The sequence below is a fragment of the Phalangium opilio genome, unplaced genomic scaffold (assembly GCF_054372755.1).
Source record: "Phalangium opilio isolate 3A_F unplaced genomic scaffold, DU_Popi_V2 ptg000045l_1, whole genome shotgun sequence".
In the NCBI taxonomy this organism is placed as follows: Eukaryota; Metazoa; Arthropoda; class Arachnida; order Opiliones; family Phalangiidae; genus Phalangium; species Phalangium opilio.
This window is the reverse complement of record NW_028324168.1, coordinates 2,928,349-2,950,810: the sequence shown is the minus strand read 5'-3', so window position 1 is coordinate 2,950,810 and position 22,462 is coordinate 2,928,349. Positions and strand designations below refer to the sequence as shown.

Genomic DNA, 22,462 nt, shown 5'->3' with positions numbered 1-22,462 from the left:
ATTTTGAAAGGGGACCGGAACTATGGCGCGCGAATATTTAGGCATCTTATACCTTCTCCCTAATGGCTTGACCTTATAAAAAAAAATTAAATATAAATTTAAAAAATCCCGTGTACCGTATGTTTCTCAACCATGTCATCTTTCATTACCAACTTCTGGGTAAGTTCTGGACGTGCGGAAGGGTTGAAGAAAAGAGGAAGGGTGAGTGGGTTTAGAAAAAGAGTTGGAGAAACAACAATTCCTCCGCCATTAACGCAATCATTACCGCCAACCGGGAATAAGAATGGAACTTAATAACCATCTATAGCTATAGGAATAAGGCATCCATGCACCAGTCCAGAAGACTATATCTGTTCTAGTGCATTCTGGGAAAAACCAGGAATGCCACTAGTAGTACCTCGTATGATCTTATTCTCGCTTGACTGGTCTGCGGTTCTTTGGGATAACTATGAGGATAACATCATAAGTTCGTAAGATATGTTACATCCATAAGTTTGTCACTGATTACAAACTGGAGCTTGCTTGTCATGAAGTGAAGTAGGTCATAGATTCGAGGTAAAGCGAGGGAGGCCTGGTGAATCCGCAGTGAAAGGCTTAGTATAGAAAGATGAAGAATAGAAAGATGGAGTGTATGACTTCAATTCTCGCTTGTCGTTCTCACTCGAACTAGCTCGAGCTGTAAGTTTCTAGTATTACGAAGCGTCATACTTATGGAACATACCTTATAAACTTATGATAACACTTATATATAGCGCTAGAACCTTCACCCCCCTTTAGTTTCGAAATACATTGCATTCTAAGATTGGTGATAATACCTCGGTTATATTTAAGAAGATGGCATCCTTTCCCCCTTCTTCTCCCCTCTCCCCTCGCGCTCCACCGTCTCTTTCGCTTTGCGTAGTTCGAGAGGGCATCTTTCCCTGGGCAGTCATTACCCTTCGGTTTTCCCCATTTTTCCTGGCGCTAATCCGTCCAAAGAATTTGTCCGGGAATCCCCTAATCCTTTTTATCATCCCTTCTACTTCTCGATACTTTACTCTCTCTCTCCCTCTCGAGCCAAGGCCTAAGGAAAAGAGAGAGAGAGAGAGAGAGAGAGAGAGAGAGAGAGAGAGAGAGAGAGAGAGAGAGAGAGAGAGGTCTGCACCCGGAGAAGAAAAATGCGGGATTCTTTCCTCAATTAGGGACCTTTTACCCTCTTCGTCTTAAGAAGAAGGGCTAGAATCTTAATAAAGTTAGGCGTTAGGACGGTTAGATCCCCCCAGCCGTATCTTTCTTTCTCTTTCCCTCGCCTTTTTCCTATATAGACAAAGATTTTGTCTGTCTTGTATACTTGTGTTGGGCTGGCCAAGGTTTAGCTTAGGTTATGTGATTACTTGGGAATAGATCTTTCCATTAATTACTCGAAGAGATACTAAACAAAAAAATTAAAAAAACACCAGAGTATATCCCTCGTGCCAAGAAGCAACGCCTACTCGCACTGCCCTCTAGCGGTTCTTCTCGGCGTCATAGAAATAACCCATGAAGGTAACCACACCGCTCATGTGGTGTTTGCTTCTCAGTTGGAATTATTGGAATTATCTATTACAATTTACCTATCTTTCCTTGTACACCGTGTTTTTGGGGTTAAGGCTTTTTTCTACGTTCCTGTATAGTTTTAATCTTGATTCACGATACGATACCAAAAACAACAGGAGTTTGTGTTTGTGATGAGAACGAAGCCTAATGGAGCGACAGACTCGTTTAGAAACGCGCGCACCCCCCCTGGTGACTGTCTCCGAAACAAATTAGGGAATAGCTATTACCAAGAGTTTTAATTCGGTTTTCTAGTGGGGGGAAAAATAAACAACAGATTCGTTTATACAGAAACGAGCTTGTATTTACCAGAATGGGCGGACGATGAATTATAAGTTTTCCGCTAAATGCGAATCTGGAAGGCTTATATACCTTAACTCTTTATTTGGAATTGACTTTTAACCCCACCCCCTTTCCCTTTTTTCTCTCTTAATGATCGGATGTTCGCATTTGCATTATCGAGGAGAAAAAAAAAACCGTTTTTTAAACTCTTTTCCATGTTAATTTAACAGTTGGGAATTAGATGTATACTTAACCTAGATTTTAATGTGGTTTTAAATTGACATTTTAACTTCGATTCATTGTTAGAAAAAGTCTTTGGTTGAATATGATTGGGTTGTTGAGTATAAGATAAAAGGAATGCCATGGAGTATATTTATCGGAGTGTGTTTGAAATTTGGTTTAAGGTGTATTATATTGCACCTAGGTCTCCTTTAATATTACTCCTTGGTGAAATATTTAAGCGGTGAGTAGTGAAATGCCCTTTCATTTACATTTTACCAGAGGTGGATTAGGGGAAGTTATGAACGAGCCATAGGGCTCACTGTGGGGGCATTTTATTTACGCGTGAGATTAAGAGGAACGGCTGGGTGGGTTAAAATTCCTCCCCTCTATCAACGGAGTAAGATTAAGTTCTCTACCTGGTGGATGTAAAGAGAAGTAACACGGGAAATTGAGAAAATGGCCTCCGAACAGGGTTGCCACATTGGGCTGGAAAGCCGCCAATTGGGCTTCTTCTCAAAAATATTGGCTGGAAATAAAAGGGTTGGCTGTTGGCTGGAAATTGGGCTTGTCGGGATTTTTCTTTGGCTTTCTGTACTTAAATATACCGCCAATAGGCGAAGATCATTAGAATGCCCAAAAAACTGACAAATGGTGCTGTCAAACCTTTTGAGCGGCTTATAATTCGTCAATTCATGATTAAATAAAATGGTTTCATTTTGTTTTGGGTTTTAAAAATGGTGTCAGTATAGAATATACATTGAAATTTCTAAAAGAAAAACAAATTTCAAATTTTCACGATAAAATTTTGGCTTGTTTTTGGGCTGGATAGCCTAGATCTTAGGCAGTTTTTGGGCTTCTTTTCGAAATACCGATTGGCGGTTTTTTGGGCTTGTTTCCAATTTGATTTTGGCGGGTTGAAGGTTTTCAATCTGGCATCCCTGCCTCCGAAGTTAAGCTTGAAAACTCTTCGCGACCTATTATGAGTATTAACAGCTCTAAAAGTTATGAAGAAGTATCAACTCAATGTAATTTTTATTTAATGGTCAAACAAAATATGAGAAATAAGTCTGTGGGTTGTAACATAGATAAAAAACCGACAAAAAGTAGCGAAAAATCGGAAAAGATAGCTAAGCCTTTGCCGCGCTTTAAATCAGTTTCAACCCAGTGCTTGACTTTAATAAACCCCGTCACAATACCACCAAAGAAATCGGATGTTAAACGGAAAGGTATTTACCCTGCTTTGGAACTTAAAAATGGGCCACCAACGCTACTCTAGTTTCAGAGGAAGTCACAAAATAGCTGAGATCATTTTTTAATTGTTCTATTAACTTCTTAATAATGGGAAAGTCCGCGCCTCCCGACGATTGTTCCATTTCTAACTATAAACGACTCTTGACTGAGTAAGCCTTGTACATCATACACTAAAGCAGACGCTATTTTCAATCCGTTAGGTGGCGATATCGTTACCCTGCTATCCTCGCGAATTCTCTCTCATTTTTAGGGGGCTTAAAAATAAAGAGTAGCTCTATGTTCCCCCATCGCTTTTATAAAGTATTTGCCCATCCAGAAATTCGGCCTCTTTCGTAACTTCCCCTAATCCACCTCTGATTTTACATGGAGTAATATTATCGGAGTGATAATGAAATTTTGTTTGAAGTGTGCTATATGGCACCCTTAGGTTTCCTTATTTATTTCTCTATGGTATTAGATTTAAGCAATAATACGGGTTTTCATTGGAATTAACCATGGAGTAATATTATTGGAATGACCTTAAAATACATTATATTGCACCTGTAGGTCTTCGTAGATATTGGTCCATGGTGAAATTGTTTTACGCAAACAATGGGAAACTTTTATATTTTCCATTGCAAATTTGATTATTTTTAGTGAAGGGCGTTGCATTAAATTCAGTATAAACAGTGCTTTAAATCCGAATTAAGAGGATTATTAACATAATAAATGGAATTATAAGTATTAGAAGTCAGAAGAGCTCTCTCTCGAAAATTAATGCAACGTGGTTTATTAATATTTTATTATAATATGTACGTACAGATAAACTTAACTCCGCGGTATATCTCTTTGATCTCGCGTATTATTATTACAAACCAATTAACGTACTTAGTAGATACCCAATTATATTTATTATACGTAATGACAGGAATACATAGATTTCTATTTCTATTACTTAGAATCTTTAACAGGGAATTTTTTTAAGCCTTCTGCTTGAATGAAAGGGGAGGAGGGTTAGAAACGGCCATCCCTGACGTCGTGCATAATGTATTTGAACTTAGTAACCACGTGACATTTGACGTAGCTAACGATCTACGCCGTGTCTTGCCACCTATTTCATCCTAAACCGGATGTAAACAAGTTATCTTTGCGTCGTGTAGATGAGTAAATGTTTTAAAGGTTCCAAGTGGAAGAAAAGAAATCTATGGATCCATGGTACAGATTATATTCTTGTTTAAATTTTAAACCATGCAGTATTAAGGAATAATTGATTTAAAAATATATTTTAAATGCCTTGTAAAAATTATATTTACAAGTACGAAGAAATTTCCTCGTTATTTTACTTGTAAACTATATCCATTTATTTACTTAGATTTATAAGTTAATTCCATGAAAATTATCCTTAACAAACTCCCCTAGCGAGGGATCACACACACACCGGGAGGATCGCTTTAAATGTAACTCTTTTGGTAAAGAGATTTCCCAATTTTCAGGACCAGTGAATAAGCAATTACTGAATCCCCCCATATATCCTATAATACACTATACAGGGTGTTTCTGATAAGTCTGCATGCCATGAATTAAGGGGTTATTTGTTCTTTGGGAAATAAATTTTGAGTCGAAAATGTTCTATACTTCTACCTCCATTTTGATTGCCCTAAGGGTTAGCTACTGTCTTCGAGTTATGATTTTAAGAGTGTTTTAGGGATGACCCCTTAATTAAATTAGAAATCATTGTTTTTTGATCAGTTTCTTAATTAAATTTAAGGGATCATCCATAAAATACTCTGGATGCAATCTTAACTCTTAGGGCAATCAAAATGGAAATAGAAGTCATACATTTTCGACTAAAAATTGATATTCCAAAGAACATCCCCCTTAATTTATTGGCAGACTTATCACAAACACCCTGTATACATATATAGCTACAACTGGTCCATCCTTTTTAAAAGGATTCTAAAAGAGTTTGCTTTACCAATTAAAAGCGAAGCTAATTATTTTTATACCCGGTTACCTATAGAATACTGGGCTTATATTAAAGGGTTAGTTTTGTAAATGAGTCGTTGTTTTGTAGAGCTTAACGAGAGCTACAAAATGGGACAAATAACGTACAAATCGGTCAGTTATTAAGAAATATATAATTTTCCAAAGATCAAAGTATACAATTTCATCTTTTAATTATATTATATTTAAGGTTAAATTAAATTTATCTCGTGATACTCTACCTTTACCCAAATTTAGCATGTATAACATAAAATCCCCTCTGAGCGGTTTTAATCTGAAAATAATTCACTTAGAATACAAAATTGTTTGTAAATATTTTCGTTCAACTGGAAAAGGGGGGTTAATACTGACCTTTCCAACCAACATCATGAGCTATTTGCACCCCCTTTTCAACTGTACTAACAATTTTTAGATACCGTAACGCTTGTCAAAGGCGGCAACTAACTTTTCTCCACACACGGAATAATTTTATTTTTGACCCCATAATGTTTGCGTAGCTAAACATTTTCCTAACCGAAAACTAGGGTAGAAAATATTTTATTTATGCTTTATCAGTTGAAATGAAAGTAGCGTATGAAAAGCCTGGATTTATTGAATTAACTAAGGGCTTAATTTAGGCTTAACAACGTTGCTTTTATTTCGTCGAATTGTGAAAGTAAAAATGTTCACGCTCTGAATGGCTTTGTTTACTATTTAGAATTACCCCGTTAAGCCTTTTCATTACATCAAGTAGCGGCAGTGTTAGCTTTAGACCCGTGCAAAAATTTGCACTCGATGCTGTTTCTGTATTTACAAAGTTGACAACGGAAATAAAAGACCGTCCGAATCTAGCTTGTGAAACTGTACCCCCTAGTGGCGTAATGTTAAAAATTTATTTTTGAATTTTTCCTATTTTTCTACGGGTCGGCTAGCTAAGTTGTGTTTTGTTGTAGCCCTAGATGTTGGGATAGTAGGTGAGATGGTTTGTTCTAGATTGTTTGCATAGGATATTTTTTAACGGTTGAAATGTTCGTAAACGGTTTTTTAAACATTATGGTCGCCATTTTATAAAATGGCCGCTGATTTAAAAATCTGTCTAAGTTTTGTACGTACTGTTTAAGAGTAACGTCCCTGCAAAATTTCAGTTTGTGTGAAGTGGTTTGTGCTGGGCGTTGATTTTATATATTTCTGGTCGCCATTTTCAAAGATGGCCGCGGATTTTAAAAATATTTCGTATATAGTATCTGTTATTTAACAGTAACCGCCCTGCAAATTTTCATTTTTCTATATAAAGCGGTTCGGGCCTGGCGTTGATTTTTATTAGTCACTTACTAAGGATTTTTAAAAATTCAAAGTTGTCGTTCTGAACCTTCACGTCTTTTTACTGGATTCTCAATTCAAAGGAGTGACTTAGTTGACAGAATCAAGAGCGTGGAAAATGAAATGCTAACTGCTACGAGATTTGACACGTTTAATTTAAAATATCCTTGTGGTCCCTGCGGTTTTATGTCCGAAAATTTTATTTTTGTAAAAGCTGGCATGGAATCTTTGGCTTAACCTAACCGTAAATATTTGGGTTTAAAGAAAATATAGAATAATATTAAAAAAACTTACAGTTCAGTGACCCATTAGTGTCATAGGGTATGAAATAATAAACAAAGTTTATTTGTGTACTAATCATAACTCGAAAACAGTGTCCCCTAGGGCATCAAAATGGAGATAGAAGTTATACATTTTCGACTCAAAATTGATTTCCCAGAGAACATAAACCCCTTAATTTATGCATGTAGACTTATCAAAAACATCCTGTATATATATATATCAGAAATAAGGATTTTTTTAAATACTCCGTTGTGGTTTAAATGGGCAAGAGTATTTCTGATATTTTTCCAGGATATATCTTATACTAAAAGTTGCCCATAGGTGAAAACAAGACGGCCCAAGGGCTCGTAATAGTAGCCATATCGTACGAGTGAATAGCCCCTCTATACCCTACCCTAATGAGTGGATAACCCCTCTATAACTTACCCTAATGAGTGAATAGCGCTATCTTTTCCAATGCTTAAATGATTTACCGTGCATAAAATCAAAGTGAATAGCCCCTCGATTCCCTACTCTAAACAGTGATTAAATTATAACCGTATAAATTTACTGTAATTCTAATATTCCGGCGAATCGAAGAACAGATAGTTTTTAGTGATAATCCCCTCGATGAGTTTACAACATAGACTTATGCCGATGCACACTTATCGCGTCTTATAAATTTCTAACAAGGATTTATGCCCAGAAACTTTTGAAAGAGATAGTTTAGTTATAGTGATTACGCATTTTAGTGATTATCCCCTCGAATTACCTTTAGCAATGCTAAAATGATCAAACGCATAACGCTCATTTAACACTATGTTAGCTCTATCTAAACCCACATTTGAATTAACCGCCAAAACGTTCCAGTCAAACATAACATAGTTGACGATAGCTACCGAACGAGAACGAAACACATGAGGAGCGCGGTAGCAAACGGGGAAAATCGTTATCTATTTAATTAGCACATACATAAAAAGAAAATAAATATAAAAACCCCAAACATACAAATTCATAAGTATCCGACCCCACAGATAAAAATTCAAAAGTTTCCGACCCCACAGATTAAGAGGTACCCCACCCCACATCAACCCGACATTTTAGAGATAAGAATAAATAATAAAAAACTCGAGGTTTCTATCAACTCTCTATGGTTCAGTTGGTAGAATATCTGCCCATTGCGCCAGAGACCCGGGTTCGATTCCCGGGTCTGACCTGAAAAAATTTTAATTATAATTAAATCTCTAACCGAGCCCAGTAACCCCTATGGGTGGGTTGTGGTAATATAAAGTTCCTTTTAAGCTAAAATCTGACGATAACGAAGCGACAACCCCGGCCACTACTACTACTACTACTACTACTACTACGGCTCGGGTCAAACTAAGAGCCTATCGTATACTACGATATGGCTAAAAAAGGAACCTTTTAAAAACTTCTTGGAAAACACATAAAAGCTTTCTAGCTGCAGTTCTTTAGGCTTAGTATGAACTCTTTTACCCAATCCCAAAACATCTAAAAAGGATAGAAAACAAACCGGCAAAGTTTGCAAAAAGTCTTTGGGAGAAAGTTTTTGGAAAGAGATCTATGAAACACCTTTTTCAAAAAAAAAAAAAAAAAAAAAAGATTTGGAGTCCCAATTTTTAAATGGGAATATCAAATTTTTAGTTTTTTACAAGACGCTAAGTCGTTATTTATATATTCCATCTCTTAAGTTTACATGTTTCTCATTGGTCAATTTACAACCTCTTCTCAAACTTGAAATATACGAGTTTTGGTATAAGGTGGAGGGGAGGGGGTGTAGAGAAGGAATTCGCGCCAAAACTCTCTATATCACTTTCGGGTAATATATTTGTAAACAGCTTTACCATGTTGAGCCTTCGTCAAATCTCCAAGCGCAATTTAGCTGGTTCCAAGCGCTGCCGGGCGCTGCTACGGACTTTCCTGTAATCTCAACACAAGCCTTAACCCTAATACTTGACTACGGCGGCCTTATATAGTATAGCTAAGATAGCCTTAACCTAAGAGAAACCTGCCAGGCTTCACTAAGCTCGTTCAAGGTCCCAAGATATGTTCATTATGCATTAGGCCTGTAAGGTAAAACCCCCGCTTTGATTAGCATTTTCTAATATAATTGAGTGTAGCATTCTCCCTAGTGTAAATTGAAACTGGGACGAACTTATAATGCGTGTCCACTATCAGCACGAGGCGCGGGCGCGCGAGCTTTCGGGAGCGAATTTTAATCCCCATCACAAAAGACGCGATGACGTTGCGAAGGGATCTTATCTGCAGGTATAACTTAAGGTTCATTCGAGTTTAAAACTTCCATAGACGATATACTATATCGTACAGGGTTTTCGTTGTTGAACCAAGTATGGGATGAACTCTAGGCTTTACACTGAGAGTCAGGCGAACTTTAGACTACCATAAAAGGCAAGGGTGACCCTTCTAAACTTTGCGAGACTCGCGTTTCGATGGAAAAACACATAGCGGGGTTCACGGCTTTACCATAATCGGTCGCCGGGTCATAATTACCTAGGTTGACTTGATAATGGCAACCAAGTTTCTATACGACCCTAGGCCTTGGCGAAATTCAATGGGTTTAATTTAGTCCCACCAACTTTTGAGGAGAGAGAGAGAGTATGGAGATCCTCTCTTGATTTGCACTAGCAGCTCTAGATACTAGAAGGGGTATATCGTTGGACGGTGGACACTTAAAGAGGACAGTGTGGGAATGGGATCTGCCTGATTTTGATCGCTTGACAAGACTCCCTCGCACTGTTTTGGGTTTTTTTAGTGCAAGAAGGAAGTAACTGCATAAGGAACGATGGGTTTTTGAAGTTTCTAACACGTATTTTAAAACGTTTTTACACCACCATGGTTATACGTAATCAGTAAAAGACGTTCGAAAGAGAAGGTTTGTACATGGCCATAAATTTTGTGAACCGTTGCCTAAATTCTAGTTTAATCCGAAACCGCGATAAACAGTCAGTGGCCCGGAATTATTCCCCGTACTTTTGGGGATATAACCTGGAGTTAAGGCTCGTTTTCAAGTGATTATAATATTAAGAAAGGGTGGAACTCGATCTAAAAAAGGGAGGGTGGTACCTAGGACCGAAATACAGTGGGTTGAAGTGGTTCGTAGTTTATCGCCGAATTTTACTGGGGTTTGATGATAAACTTGAGACCCGCGCTAGTGTCAGGTGTTACTTTAAGCATACCTAGGTGCCTATTCAGTTGTCTGTCCATGGTTAGGTGGTCTGAGGGATACTGGTGTGTGAAAAGACACCTTGAAGAGATGTTCTTCATTGGAGTGTGTTGGAATGATAATGATTAAGGCTCGGGGCGACGCACGAGTGTTTTGGCGCTCTCTAGCAGCCCGGTCCTTTTCCAAAACGTATATATCATATCGCCCAGGTTGTAACGCGGTCGCGCTAGTTTAAGTGCCCGTATACACGTTGTTTGATACTGCCTTCGTTATTGTACGGATATATGTTAAAACGAATGGAAATGGAAATTTACTAGCCTAAATGTACCTTGGCACAAAGTTGCGAATATAACTTTTCTCTAAATCAATATAGGTATAGATAAAGAGATATTATATGATATGATACTATAATATATGCTGGTATATGAATTATTTTGTGGGAGAATCATTTTAAATTCGACTTATGTTTGATTCGATATTGGATATCAAATCAGAGAGGGCAAATGGAGACTAGTCGCTTCTTGGTTTGGTGCGATTACCTTTCGCTTTAGTTAGACATTACGTTGTTTTTTTTTTATTAAAAAATGGTATCTTTTTAATTAGTCTTAAAAACGAGGGCTAATGTGCCATCCCCCATTGGTTTAGTGGCGTCTGCTAATTCGAACCTCTTACCCCTATTGGATTGATGGAACCCAACCCTTCCGGGTTCTGGCTAAGTGAATGGCGAGTTAGCGTTTTTAGGACCAATTAAACGCTAATTATTTTGCAATAAGTGATCATTAATTTTTTTAATATTTTTCTTCGCATATTTTAAGGTATAATGTGTAGAACCGGGATCTTTTACTTTTAAGTAAAAATAATCGAAAGATTTGGAGGCAATTTCATTTACCGTTGGTCTGCATCAACCAACCTTTTAGTCCCTTTTAGAAGTTATAAAGAAAAAATGTTTTCTGAATGAAGTCCCGCACATTCAAGAGAAAATGATGGAGTATAAGAACTTCTATTGAGTTCCAACGGCCGTTTTCGTTTCAGGACCATTAATGGTTCTCCCTTTTTTTAATGCAAAATAAGGAGCGAGGGCGGACGAAGAAAAGATGAGCGGAATAAAGCTAAACTAAAAAATGGTACCCTCGATCCACAGACACCAGAATTTTTTGTCAGATACCGTTTTGGGCTTTTCTTTCTTTTCTTTTTTTTAGATTTTTAAAGAAAATCGGTATAGGATGTATAGTATGGGGTATTTTCGTAAAAATAATATCCTCGTGTCGGCAGCAGAATACTAAATTTATGTTTTTCTTAATACTGGTCGCTTTCGTACCGTTGGTTTTCATATATTTTTCAATTCCTTATACAGGGTGTTTCTGAAAAACAGTGTCCCTTAGGTCAAAATGTCATAGATAGAAGTTACATTTTCGACTCAAAATTGATTTCCCAAAAAAAAACCTTAATTTATGCATTCAGACTTATCAGAAACACCCTGTATATTGTAAAGGATTATTGCGCCTTTTGGAGTATGAAGGCATTGATTTTATTTCCAGTTTTTCAAAGGGATAAGTTATGAATAATCATAAATGTAGTTTTAATTCATGCATTTGGGATTTATGTTCAGAAAAATAATGGTAGGTTATTACTTTGAAAGTTATTAATGCTATGGATCATAAAAAAAAATTATTAATATTTTGAAAATTGGAACAAGGGTGGGTAACAAACGTCATGGTAGAATGTATTTTTTTTTAAATGCTATAGTATTAGGTTGAGGTTTTTTTACTATTGTAGTTGTAAAAATGAACTGAATTGATCTGCAGAGTACTCTCTATGCTTATATGAACGTAATTTGGGATTTTGTTTCCCCCCAAAACGACTTAAATCATACGGAATTATTAAAAATAATAATAACGTACACTGGTGCATTGCGGGTAAAGGTTTTACAGGGGCCTATAGGAAATGCATTATTAGTTTTACCCCTGGAGGTTTGGCATACTCCAATATTTCCCGAGCTTTAATAAAAGGTGCACGTTCTTTATGAATAAGTTAAGTATTTTTAAACCTTGGCTTTTTGAAATTTAAATTTAAAAAAGTAAATTTCATCTTATTAGCGAGTGAAGAAGAACGCGTTACTCGTTTTAATCTTAATTAAAACTAGGTTTTAATATTAAACTTGAAACTTTCCAAATATCTTTCTATATACATATCATTATTCCTTTTGACACTAACGAAGTAGCAAACTCTTAAAACTATATTTATAATTTGTAATCCGTGACCAAATCTCCAAATTCTGGACAGTTAATGAGATCCTTCAACTATATGAAATCCTTAATTTTTGGAAAAACTCGAAATAATATAACACGAAATCTAACTTTCCCTCAAAGTTTCGTTAGTATATAGTTAAAACTTTGAAGGGGTACGTCCCCCTCTCTCTCTCTAGTAAAACCTCAGTATGTGGGACCCTGATGGGTACCCCCCAACAAAGTAGATTTCATCTTGAACCATTGACGTCGGCACGAATCCCAAAACGCGAACAAAAGTATGACTCTCAAAATTTCTAACACACTCTAGGTCACTAATTACCTTCAGAACTAAGTTGCATGGGTTTTGATATGCATCTATAGAGTCCGGAGATGAGCTGGAACTTCCTCCCCCCTACGTATTACCACCGCTAACGAACGTAGTAAACCAGTGGGTACTAGTTTTAATGCCTCGCGAGACAAGCGGTCCAACAACAAGTTTATTGCAAAGAGGTTTCTCTTAATGTACTGTAGTGTGTAGTCAATAGGGAGAACATAAGCCTTAAGCCTTGGTCTTCCCTGAGTTTCCCCCATATTACGCCTAATGTGGATGAGAGTTACTATATACAGGGTGTTTCTGATAAGTCTGCCACCATAAATTAAGGGGTTTGATGTTTATACTTTGGAAAATATAACTTCTATCTCCATTTTGATTTGCCTAAGGGACACTGTTTTAGAGTTATGATTTTTTTAAGAGTGTTTTACGGATGACCCCTTAATTAAATTAGAAATCATTGTCTTAATATGTTTCTTAATTAATTAAATTTAAGGGGTCATCCGTAAAATACTCCATCCAATCTTATCTCGAAAACAGTGCCCCTTAGGGCAATCAAAATGTCATAGATAGAAGTTACATATTCGACTCAAAATTGATTTCCCAAAGAACATGACAGACTTATCAGAAGCACCCTGTACATATGTCTATAGTTTCCGGAAGTTTTCCAATAGAGGGGATTAGGTTAGGCCTAGATCTACGCGATGAAGTTAGCGGTCCAAAAATAATTTTGAAACCGTGCAGGAGAACTATATAGGTAGCTTCGTTAAGCCTAAACCCTCTTGAATATTTTGAGAGTGTTCTGGTATCATTATAATCTTCGTATATACATCCTTTGGGATCTTCGATTTATTAGAAGGAGACGGGAATTTTACCTCTCAGAATTTGCATTCTGGTTCGTGTATTTTGCGAAAGGGTTTATTTTTATTCTCTTTGTTCGATGCCTTTAGGCCAAAATAGCATTCTCGCGTCTTAAATATTCGATTCTTGCAAAGTTTGCCTTCCAGTTATTGTAATACGATAATTGTTGAACCGAAAAATGAAAAGTTAGTAGGCCTAATATTTAAGGCGGGAATAACCAAATAGAAACTTATTGTTTAAGCCAGCCTAACTGTACGAGCTAAGCCTAGTTTGAATTGAAAATTTTTCAAGCACGTGGAAGATTTTTTCTTTTTTTTTCGCGCCAAATTTGAAATACCTTATGTTTAGAGATACACTGAACTTTTCGGAAACTCTGTTATTCCAAAGTATTCGAGAGATTAAGTGATGTATTTTCGATCTATAAGTGTAGAAGAAAATAGTATTAACGCGATATTGTTATCCAATGATATGATTATTGAACTGAAAAAAGAAAATGAAAGTAGGCTTAACATTTTTGGCGGGAAATCAAAATGAAATACTCAATCTATCTTAAGCCTAATTTCAAAAACGATGCCTTTATAAATAATTCCAAAGGTACCTTGAGGGTTAGGCGGAATTACACCGTTTCCCAACTGTAAAAAAGGCCTTGAATCATAAGAAAAACACAAAAATGAAGGATCATTCTGTCCATTGGGCTGTTGACGGCGTATTATAGTTTTTTTTCTCTTCCAATATCCTTCCGCATTATAAAAACAGTTTTTCTGTTATATGACCGATCATCCTTGAACTGTCACGCGGTGGCTCATCCCCTCCCCCCCACCTTTACGTCACCAAGGCCCGTGCGCGCGACGTTGTAGCCGTGTACGCCAGAGTAGCCCTGGTATAGCTTTAGGCCAAGGCTTAGGTGGAAGACGAATTTAATGAGAATTTTCCGATAAGGGGCTCGAATATTATTGCCCTCGTAGTTACTATAGGTCCTTTGGGTGTGTGTGGTGAGCGACTATCGTGTTTAAAAGGCGTAAAAAAAGCGATAAGACGATGGGACCCTCCCCCGTACCAACTATACCGCGGCCGTCGCTACGCGCTACATTGAACTTTTACATTTTCATAAAGAATGGAGAAGGAAGGGGATTTGGCCCACGGCTTTTTTTTCTTTTTTTCTCTTTTCCAAGTTGGGGTTTTTTCCGTTTTTCGTGATGTCTCTCTAACGATGCCCTTCGGGATCTAACGCAGTTTCTATCTGAAATAATATAAAATACGTAGACTTGTATATAAGTGTATAAAAATATGAAATTGTAATAGACCATGCAGACCCTTTTTTCAGAAAGTGTTTGACCATCTTGTCTTCTTATGAAGGAACATTGGTTAGTATGTGGGCAACAAACACATTTAAAATTAACTTAATTTAATTAAGGTATGGTTTCAAACAATACGGGACCAAATTTGGTTGGCGCTGGTAGTTTTGAAGCCCAATCTAGGGTCTTTGCGTCCACTTATACCATCCTTTAAATGTTCCTTGTTAACGTTATATTAAGCAGACGATACTACGCCTCCCCCCTCCCATTTTGAAAATATTTTAGGCTTAGCTCCGATTAGAAATGTAAAAAACCGCAATTAACCGGTGATATTGCAATCGTCCTAATGTAACGTTTTGGTATTGTGTGGCGAAAAGGAGCTGTTCACTTATAGGTATATCATTTACCTTGTGCGACCGTTTAAACAGCGAGTATTTAGACATTTTTCGAAGCCAAAACGTGTTAGATATATTATGTTATTGTCTGTGAATTATATCTTTCTGGCATATCTATATATAAATATATGACAGGAGAATTCAATTTAGGTAGTGTCATTTTTCCACTTCCTTGGAGCGGAACGCATCTGTGTTATCTTCCTTAACGGTGGGACACGAAAACTATTTCTCATTTTCTTAAGATAAGTTAGGCTTAAGAAAAAACTATGGCGGGACAGACAGACAAACACAGCGCGAGATACGAGAGAAAGTATTCATTTTTCAGGATGGAGTCTCGCGCTTCTCTTGTCACGCGTCTCCTTAATGGTTCTCCTGGCGTTCATGAACGTTGTCCCGTTTAATGAAGAATGTTAGGGGAAGAGCCATGAATGCATTTCGTACTCTTAAGCTTTGTAGGCGTTGTTTATTACAAGGTGAATGATAAAGGGGAATATAACTTCCGTCTTTAGTATTAATCCATATAGGCTAGCGTGTGATCGTCCGACTGTAAGAAAAAGAATAGTTCTTTATAGTTCTTACCAAAGAACTAAGAAAGGTCTCGTGAATTCTGTCGAGCAGAACAACTGGAGGGGGGAAACGAAAAAAAAATACGTTTTCATTTGGATTCGAGAGCACCTGTTACCATCTGTACAATCGGCCATGAGTTTATTTTAATCTTAGGATGAATATTGAGGGTTTTAGTCCTATATACTTAAATTGACTGCTTGTATTTAACGTCGGTGTTCTCGCGTTTGAAAAGAGTTGCTCGACTTAATATAAGGCGAAGTAACAAAGGCTTAACACAAGAAATTAGAATTTTTCTGGTACTTCAAGATGGCGCAAGCGTAATTTAGAAATCGCGATTGCCACCCTGATCCTCTATAGAATTACCAATCAATTTAAAAACATCGAAACGAAAATTTATTTTTCATTGAAAATAAATATAAAAGAAATATGCGGGTAATACAAAGAAAAGCAACTGCGGAAACAATTACAGTGATGGTGGATAATCTTTATTTAAAATGTTCCCGCATTTGTGTTAGATTTAAGGAGTACTATAGATAACATTGTTATTTGGGTATAGTGGTTCCTTCAATCCTCCAAATGTATATGTGTATATATATATAAAGATAGGATGAAATTCAGAAGATCCTGTATGGACTAAAAGAATCATTCAGTCTACTAGTACTGTACGTAGAATAAAGGAGCTAACGTATATACGTAGATAAGGGTTGGGGTTGAAAACGTTATTCCGCTTAGCTGGCCAATTGCCGCGCGTCGCAACCTTCCCCCCTACCGTATCCGACAAACGCGACGCTTCTGTAACAGAGGTGCTGGACATAAGTAAAGGCGAATGGAAGTTAATGAAAGCCAGTGCTCAGTATGATGTGTTCGATGTAGTCCAAGGTCTCGTTTCGTTCTCTCTAGATTAGCTTCTTTGGTCAACCAATCAGCGCTCTACTTTAGAATTGCGAAAAATAGGTAATTCGGCTTTTGAGGTATAGGGAATGGGCCAAAGGGTGACGTCAGACCTTACTTAACCAAAGGGGACCCTCCCACACTTGTAAACCAGGTTTCTTAAATGCAATTCGATTTTCATGCAGCGGACTCGTGCTGGTAGTTTTACCCTAGTGTAGGGAAACAACAAACGGGCGGGGTTTCAATAAGGCCCCTCCTATTTACATCTACAAGATGGAAGGTTTTAGTGGGAGAGTAAAGATGATTGGGTAAGCTTGGGTCTGACGTTTGGTAATTGGGATTTGTCCCGTATTGCCGTGTCCCTGTCAACTCCGTGAGTTAAAACTTCTGGATCAGGGTGGGTATTTGTCCAACTCCTCGGTCTAGGTATTGGTCCCATCCTCGCACAGTCCTACACTTTCTCCTTCGCGCTTCGTCAACCGGAACCGGAATTTGACAAGGAGCCAGGAGCGGAATAAGGACAGGGGGAAGAAGGGAAACTGTCCCTTTTATTCAATCCAAGCACCTGCCAGAGTTTCCGCTAAAACCTCCAGAAAATACGAGACGAATTCACTTCCACCACCCCAACCCGCCCCCTTCTCTCCCCCCCCCCGAGTTATAAATTGGATAAAGACAATGTTTACATTACGTAAGGTTGGGCGGGGGGAAGGTAGCATCCCCAGACAATCCTTAATTCGGTTTTTGCTATACTGTTCTTCTATTGATAAAACGTTTATAGGATTTTAAAATGAGATTTTGGGGGAAGACATTCGAAAGAATGTTTCATCTAGAAAAATTGGCCTATTTATTTGGGATGGTAGGCCTAATCCAATTCACCTAAGCCGCCTTGTTCGTACCACGAGATTTCTACGTAAAGGGGATATGGAATAAAATTCCTCGCGCTGTTGTCAAACGTTACCAGTCTGTTAATTTACAATTTTGGGCTATATCTCACTCTCTCCTCGCTCTAGAGTCTACATACTTCGCCCTAACTCTCTTGAAATGAAGATTAGTAGCGTTTAAAAAAAAATAAGTCTTCCTACGTCACTACGTCTTACCTCTTGATTGGTGGGTTTAGGATAAAGCGAGATTGAGATTGTCACAATAAATATTCACGAAATACCTAACACCTCCTTTATTGATGCAAATATTTTTACCTCAATTTTTCTAAATTCAACTTTAATGCTTTATTAGATTAATAACTTATTTGAATATCCTGTCCTATAATAGAGCTAAATAAGTTATCCGAAACTCAATTAGTCCTTGGCATCGTCGACTTTAATTTCATTGTCGAATATATAGCCGCGTGTAATTAACAAAGTTCTCTTATAATTGGATTTCAGATTGAAGCGTCCGTGTGCAGTGGAATCGAACACCTTGTTGTTGTAATCGAGTTACCTATCCAACTTTTCAGGTAAGACTTAATTCCTGATCTATTTGGTTGTGTTAGATTTCAATTGGACAGTGTGTGGTGGCAACTTTTGACCCCCCATGGATATTGTAACCGCGTGGGTGTATTGCTTTGGGCAACCTTTGACCCCATGGATATTTTAACCGCGTGGGTGTATTGCTTTGGGCAACCTTTGACCCCATGGATATTTTAACCGCGTGGGTGTATTTCTTTGGGCAACCTTTGACCCCATGGATATTTTAACCGCGTGGGTGTATTGCTTTGGGCAACCTTTGACCCCATGGATATTTTAACCGCGTGGGTGTATTGCTTTGGGCAACCTTTGACCCCATGGATATTTAACCGCGTGGGTGTATTGCTTTGGGCAACCTTTGACCCCATGGATATTTTAACCGCGTGGGTGTATTGCTTTGGGCAACCTTTGACCCCATGGATTTTTTAACCGCGTGGGTGTATTGCTTTGGGCAACCTTTGACCCCATGGATTTTTTAACCGCGTGGGTGTATTGCTTTGGGAAACCTTTGACCCCGTGACCTTGAAATCTTTTAAAACCAAGGCTTAAGTCGTAGTATCATTCATATGGATTAGAAAATTAGAGAGGCATTATGATGAAAGGAAAAATGGGTGCTATACTTCTACATGGTTGTTAATGGTCTCTATTGACCTCTGTACAATCTGTTTCAATCTACTCAGTGTCTTCTTCTTGCGGATGGCGCATGGCCAAGATACAAGTCACTGTTCTTTCACCATTATTTTTTTGAGGGGCCAACAAAAACCTGTACAGGCCTGCCTTTTCTTCAGAGAGGCTCGCTTCAAACCCACCCCAACCCCTTTTCTTTCTTCAGTTCTGGCTTTTTTAGCTGATGTCCGCTTGATGACAAAATCGATGTAGAATATTCCACCGAAAGATGTTTCGCTTAAAAGTTGTACCGACGGGTTTTTTAGAGACGTTAGGCCTTTGATTGTGGTGTATTTTAAAGTTGAGAAAGGGTTCGCTTAGGGGTTGCGAAATTTCTCTTCACGCTCAAAGAACGGCGTTAACAATTTGTCCAACGAGACTTGAGCGATTATTGTATATAAGAGTGTGATGTGAGCTCTTGGCTGTACGCCTACACTCTGGATCTTCATCACTCTACCAATTTTATTGATTATTGATAAACATTAGTGTATTTAGTGAAGTGAACAATACGAAATAGTTAATTGACTCAATTCCAGGTGATTATTTGTTTAATCAGAGGGGGTATAATAGAAGAAGGATGACACTCTGTATCCTCTTAATACCTCAGTTATGTAACATGATTCTTCCCAGGCTCACCCCAACCCTTTTTGTTTGCTCTCCGGCTCATCAAACTTCAGATGGGCATCGCACCCTGTTAGGGTGAATTCTATAACTGTTTGATGTTTACTAAATCCTCAGCAATCAAGTTGGCACAAACCTTGATTGTCTTGACGTGGGGACAAAAATTCACAAGCGTATGCATGCGCCTTGGCAAATAGTTAAGCAGCGCTAATAGAGTAATAATGAGGGAACTATTTATCGCGTATGTGATTCGGTTTAGTAACCTTGCTATCATGTTACAATTACCCCGCTTTGTAAAAGAAAAGTATTATATACTTCTGATTTAATTTAAAATTATCTTAAATTAGAGCTCCTGTTTAATTTGATTTCATTCTGTTAGAATGAGGAAATATATTTCGTTATTCTTTATAATAGAAATTTGGAAGCGGCCATTTCGACACATCGTCGGCCATTATGGCACACACACGCACGCCTATAGCTTCCGCACCCTGCTTCCCGCATTGAGTTCAAAAAACCCTTTTCTGTCCATATATATTCTATAAGCGAAACTACTTCCTATTTCTATACTCTACATCAATAGGAAGTGATACCCCATTGAATGTTTATAGAGGAAGGAATATTTATTTAGGGGTACTACATAAATATCCTCTTACGTTACACGCAGCTTGGTTCGGATCTATAAAACAAACTTGAGTTTTTTTAAACCGAACCAAACTGAACCGCACCCTTGTAAAATAGAGTAAGATGGAGTCGAGTAGATGGCTACCCGAGACTTTAATCGCCGTAAAGAATTCAGGGGGTCCCTTGTGACAACAGTTGTGATAGCAAGCAACCAGCCAACTTTGTCTAAAATATCGTGGCCAGTTCCCAAGGGATAAAGTGGAAGTGGAGTCGAGTCTTGGGATCGTCTTGTATTTCCCACTCCCCCGTTTTCTCTTTTCTTCTTCCTTTCTTATAGTATAAATATTACTTTCTACTTCCGGGGAAGTAAAAAATATATACCCTATTACAGTTCCGGTTGCTTTCATCGCTTCGGACCATCTTTGATTCTTCTTTATATTGACCGGATGAAGGTTTTAAAGTTTGGACTGACTTATATATAACTTTGAAAACCATTCATTGGAATTTAAACTTTAGGAACTTTCTTATTGTTGATAATAGGTTTCGAAGAAAGTTTAGGATTTACTTGAATTGCGTTTTATTCTTCTTATATCTGGAAGGTTTTAGCGTAAGTATCATGATGCTCGATAAGTATGACACTTTATAGGTCTTGAAGGTTTTAAAATATCTCCATCATCATCTTTGGAGCTAGGATCGTATAAATCTGGTTCTATAAGAGATACAGAAAATTCCTTCGAGTATGTTATAGTCCAATTTCTTTCCTTTCGAATGATATTAATAAATTGGGGTTACATCAATCAGGGCCGAAATAATAACCAAGAAAAAAAAATACCAAAACCTTTGAAAGTCTATTTAAACGTTATTACAACTTAAGAAATTAAGGTTTCTTCTCAGGGATTTTGTGTGGGCAACTCTACTTCTTGGTGTTCATATACACATTGTCTCTGCCTTACCAGTCATAGGTCGCTTATATTTTTAAGACTATGGGCTACCACGGCTACATGTAGGCCCAGATCCCATAAATTTGACCTTAGCATTAACTACAGCTAGCCTTAGGGCGGAAAACCCATAGAATAGGAAGCCTTGCGCCTTAAGAGAACCTCGTTTTTTTAGACAATAGTCGGTGTAATATTGCCCGATAACCCCGTTCCCATGGGACGAAATTCAACGGCGGCTAGGGCTGGCTTGGCTTGTCTGTATAGTCAGTCAAGTCTCTCACGTCTGGGCCATGGGCAGCCCAACTTCTCTTTATACTTCGTCGCCTGGGAAAAAAGAGGAAATTTACTTCTCTTTTTCTTTTTTAGCTTTAGGGGAAAAATTACCCAGAATACTTTGGGGGAAACAGAAACGACGAAGACGGTTGTTGTTTGTATTGAGCTTTTGGCTTAACTATTGTTTAGATGTTTATGAATTTAGGTCTGATTGACTATTTATTTTAATGTTTGATTGGAAAGTAATGAAGATATATTTATAGTAAGGTGAATCAAATGTCTGTGGTTTGGTTATTGAACAATAATAAACCCTTATGCAATTGAATAGAGGTGATTATTTTTAATGGATTCTTCTGTATTAATTATAAGACCTATATCTGAATAGTGAAACAATACCTCAGAGTGATTTAAAAATTTAAATTAGTTTTCATAAATTGGAAATTAGTACCTCCAACCTTTTTTTTTTTTTTTGAAAAAATTCTATTCAAATTTTGCATAATTTTTTTTATAACTAGGTTGGATTGGTTTAGATTTATAATTACCAAAGTATACAATTATCATGAAAAATAGATATAATTTAACAATCGTAATTCGTGTATATTTCGCTTCAATTGCTTTTCCCGCAAGCATTTACTCTCTTAACGCAGATACTAATTTGATCTAAATTATAATCTCTAATTGAATCTAATCTTGATTTGTTTCCTCTATCCAATATAACCTCGATGAAAATCGGCATATAATAAGAATTGGGGGCTGGGGGTTGGGGGTCAAATCGAATCGCGCCAATTATTATATCCCCTTTACAGCTAAAACCACGTATCTTTAATATATACTTAATTAAACTCTTAAAGACTTTACGCTATCAATGCGAACTCAGCAGCACGTGCATCTTCCGTCTCGGGATATAGTTATAGAGTGTGTGTAAAGCGAGTATTAATGAATACAAACTGGGACTATCTAATTATAAAATCTATATTCGCTTTTCATTCAAGCTTAACATTTGGCGGGAATATTGAAATGGCTTCCAAAAATGGCGGGAAGTTGGACCGAAGATTGACACCGATTAATTTTGCGATGTTTTACGGATGACCCCTTAAATTTAAGTAAGAAACTGAACACACAATGCTAATTTACGTAAGGGGTCATACACAAAACACTCTAATCATAAATGTCATAGTACATTTTTCGACTCAAAATTGCCCATTGTACTTGGGTCTTTTACCAATTTTTTTTTTTG

The 22,462-nt window shown here is 37.4% G+C and overlaps 1 long non-coding RNA gene across 1 annotated transcript in view; it reads left to right on the top strand.

Annotated features, from left to right (window-relative positions):
• The window catches only part of LOC149676715 (uncharacterized), a 205,208-nt gene that overhangs the window by 22,287 nt on the left and 160,459 nt on the right, over window positions 1-22,462 (top strand). Inside the window, exon 4 of the long non-coding RNA XR_016366518.1 lies at window positions 18,026-18,096. This is a non-coding gene — a long non-coding RNA (uncharacterized LOC149676715). The remainder of the gene's footprint in view (window positions 1-18,025; window positions 18,097-22,462) is intronic.